Below are 4,352 nucleotides of genomic sequence, written 5' to 3' on the forward strand. Positions count from 1 at the left end.
CCCACGACCTTGTTTCGACTTAGGTCTCCCAGTGCTCTGTCAAGTGCTCCCATTTTATCGTCATCTACGTCCTCTTCCATTTACATAATATCGCGCTCAAGTACATCGCCCTCTATATACTCCTTCCACCTTTCTGCTTTCCCTTCTTTGCTGAGAACTGATTTTCTATCTGAGTTCTTGGTATTCATAGGAGTGGTTCTCTTTTCTCCAAAGGTCTCTTTAATTTTCCTGTAGGCAGTATCTATCTTACCCCTAATGATATATGCCTCTACATCCTTACATTTGTCCTGTAGCCATCCCGGCTTAGGCATTTTGCACTTCTTGTTGATCTCATTTTTGAGACGTTTGTATTCCTTTTTTACTGCATTTACTTCATTTTTATATTTTCTCGTTCCAGGGATTAAGTACAATATCTCTTCTGTTACCCAAAGATTTCTACTATTCCTCGTCGTTTTACCTACTTGATCCTCTGCTGCGTTTACTGTTTCCTCTCTCAAAGTTACCCATTCTTCTTCTACTGTATTTCATTCCTCGGTTCTTGTCAATCATTCTCCAATGCTCTCTCTGAAACTCTCCAGAACCTCTGGTTCTTCAGTTTATCCAGATCCCATCTCCTTAAATTCTACCTTATCGCAGTTTCTCCAGTTTTAATCTACAGTTCATAACCAATAGATTGTGGTCAGAGCCCACATCTGCCCCTGGAAATATCTTACAATTTAAGATGTGTTCCTAAATCTCTTGTCTTACCAATATGTAATCTATCTGAAGCCTTCCAGTGTCTCCAGGCCTCTTCCACGTGTGCAACATTCTTTCATCATTTTAAACCAAGTGTTTGCTATGAAAAGTTATACTCTGTGCAAAATTCTACCAGGTGTCTTCCTCTTTTGTCCCTTATCCCCATTCCATATTCACCTACTATGTTTCCTTCGATTCCTTTTCATGCTATCGAATTCCAGACTATTAAATTTTCGTCTCCCTTCACTATCTGAAAAATTTCTTTTATCTCATCATACATTTCTTCAATCTCTACGCCGTCTGCGGAGCTAATTGGTTTATAAACTTGTACTACTACGGTAGACGAAGCCTTCGTGTCTTTCTTGGCTACAATAATGCACTCACTATGTTGTTCGTAGTAACTTACCCGCGCTTCTATTTTTTTGTTCGTTACTAAACCTATCCATTTCCCTTTTTAAATGTTATATCTTATCTACCTGATTAAGAGATCTGACATTCAACGCTCCGATACCTAGAATGCCAGTTTTCTTTCTCCTGATGACGACGTCACCATTATACCGTACCAATGTTGGCGCGGCAGCTGAGGACGATCTAGCGCCTGGTGGAAAGCGAGATTTTCTCCCAGGTTGTGATGTTAGTGAGTGATCTTTATTGTTCGTCTCATGTGATCACCCATCCTAAAAGCATACGCAGGGAGTCGCCAGCTGCGCAGCATATTTGTGTAGTGGGAATAATCATGCGAACATAATGGTAGGAGACATCTGGGCCGATTAACCGATAGGCAGTTTCACGAATCAACGATGAGGCTAAACAGATAAATCACAACACAGGGCCTTGAATGCGCCACAGATCTTGACAGATTAATGTTTCCTCTGCTGTACCTTCTAGGACCCAAGTGTCATATGATGACAGCATATGATGAAAGCTGTTACTGCTTGTTCTACATTCTTACTTCCGCCAAGTTGGTTGACAATTCTTCTCTGTGTCCAGAATACGGTAGGTTCAAAGAAAGTAAAAATAAAATCAGTTCCTAGCACATTCTGGAATAAGAGACACGGCTCGGTCTTCCATTGATGCCGACAAGTCTGATATCGTTGTATCTGTAATACTAAATAGCGGAGTAGAGGGTTAATGAGGACAGCAGAACGTCGGTGGCTCCAATGGATGTGATTTTACGGTTATCTTCTAGGAGCACAAATGTATGGAATCGAGGGAAGGTAACACAATTACTACTTTGTGTACTTCAAAAGATAGATAACGTCGAAAGACCTGGTAAGATATCGACTATAGAATTGTATTAAAATATTCACATCAAATTAAAAGGGTATTGCTTAAAACACTTTAGACAAATACGTGCCTATCAAAGTTTAGTCGGATACCAAAGACCAGTTGTTCTTGAACAGCCGTTGCTTCGAAAGCAAAGAGAATATCACCAGAGTTGTAGGAGCCAGAAATGAGTTTAAGGAGAGACATGTGCGAATCATTCAACGGTTTTGAAAGTAAAATTCTATTTGGTGTAATGAGAAATATTTTCTTAAGTGGATCACAGTCATGCTGCAAACGAAACGGAGAATGATATAGACACGAAATTCTAAATAGCTTCTTCCTAACCTGTTATACTGAGGACGATCCTATAATCTCTGCTATTAAAATGCAATTATATTTGGGTACCAGCTGTACATATAGCTTTAATACAAGAGGCGGTACCCGCACAAATATCTGACATACCAGTATATGAGGCTGCGGTAAACACTATAAGTGAGCTGGCAGAGGCCATATTGTTTACTCGAGACAGCCTATAAATCCTCAGAGCTTAGTTACGAAACTGAAGGGAGATGGCAGTACAGAAGTTCAATACGGAAATCATTAACATAGATGGACCTTCTGGCTCTAATAATAAATATCGTAATAAATATAGAAAGGAGTTTTCTATATAGCAAAGGAATCAAGGTATTATCAGCAGCGCACATTCACTAGTCGTTTATGGTGGTTGACATCAATTACATCTTCGAAAGAAGTATTCAAACACCTAATTTAACTTCTCAAGGGAGCTATGAATCTTATACCAGTATTATAATGTTACGAAATGTGGGGAAAATTCATCAGAATTCTACATCCTTCTGCTTTCGAGAGATGCATCCAATAAAAACTCCGCGGGAGGCTTTAGGAACAGTTGTTTCGGCTTTGGAAAAACTCTTCAAACAATTTAAACGAATAACTCAATCCCTTAAGCAAATGGGTAGAACTAGCCACGCCGAAGACAATCCGCACCTATTAAAGCCGAACGTTTGAGAGAGGCGGCACAATGGTCGAGGAAAGTGAAAGAGTGTTACTTCCTACCGCTGAGGAAAATCCATGAAGGTGGCACGCCTTTAACGACAAAGATTCAAATGGTTAAGGGATACAACGATCGTACTATGGTTCGTCCTTTCAATCATCGAACGATTACCAAAATACAAAATATCCAAATAAGTGACCGCAGGATAGAATATCAACTAAAGTTTCCCAACAGTGGAAACATGGCTAGATCTGTTGTGACATCTTTGCTATTCTGTGTAGATTATGTGAAAGATCTTTCTCCTCCTCTGGTACCATGATGTTGTAGCTTGCTTGAGGAAACAAACGTCTTGAGTAACTGGAAAAATGTGTAGATCATTACTATTTTTAGGAAGGGTCGTGTAACAGATGCCGCCAATGTCAGTCTGTTATAGAATTTCTGGTACTGTCTGATGCCGATAATTTCAGAGTTAGAAAAAGTCCTCTCTAGGAATAAACAGGGATTCTGGAAACGAAAAAGTCTTGTGAAATCCAGCTAGCAGTAGATAACTATGCGCATGTTGATGCTGTGTTCACTGAGCTTAGGAACGTGTTGGATACAGCTGCGCATCGTCGCCTGGTGAAGAAAGAGGAACATCAGATAAACTTTGCAGCAAAAACAATTTTTCTTAAATCTGTCAAAAACTTTGTGAAATGGTTTGTCTGAAAATATGAAATAACATACAAACGATGCTGGTAATCAGGTACAACAGGTGAGATGCCCATACGTTAGTGATGTAAGGAGTGTCCTGAAGAAAAATATCCTTTACCACTCTTTAAAATTCAAATTTTTTAAATTAAAAATTGAACTATAAATTCTCACTCATTGTACATAATTTCGAGCATTCAAAGGTCCGTCAGATATTTCTGTAATTTGTTTTATTTTTACTATTAGACAAATCATTTCAGAAAATACATGATCGACTTTTATTTCATTTCAACAATTTTTACTGAATCTATGAAATGTGTAACAATATACACAGAGAGTAACTGGCATAAGAGCAGATATTTTTTGTTGGTACGCTAATATGTACACACATCAGTGTGTTGGTTGTTTTTTCTCCACATTGAGCATCTACCCACAAGCACGTCACAAACCTTATGACCCACTGTTTCTTTCGCGGTCATAAGTACACCCCTAAGTTAAGTATGTTTGCATAGACAAACCAGTTTTCGTCCACGAGTCCACCCTTCAATGACTGACCTGCTGTGCAGGGAAAAATAAACATTAATGACTGGCTCTTGCCACATGTACTTTGAGGTACTACTGAACCTAAAAAACATACGACTTGTGACAGTAA

Source organism: Schistocerca piceifrons, chromosome 7 (assembly GCF_021461385.2).
Source record: "Schistocerca piceifrons isolate TAMUIC-IGC-003096 chromosome 7, iqSchPice1.1, whole genome shotgun sequence".
In the NCBI taxonomy this organism is placed as follows: domain Eukaryota; kingdom Metazoa; phylum Arthropoda; class Insecta; order Orthoptera; family Acrididae; genus Schistocerca; species Schistocerca piceifrons.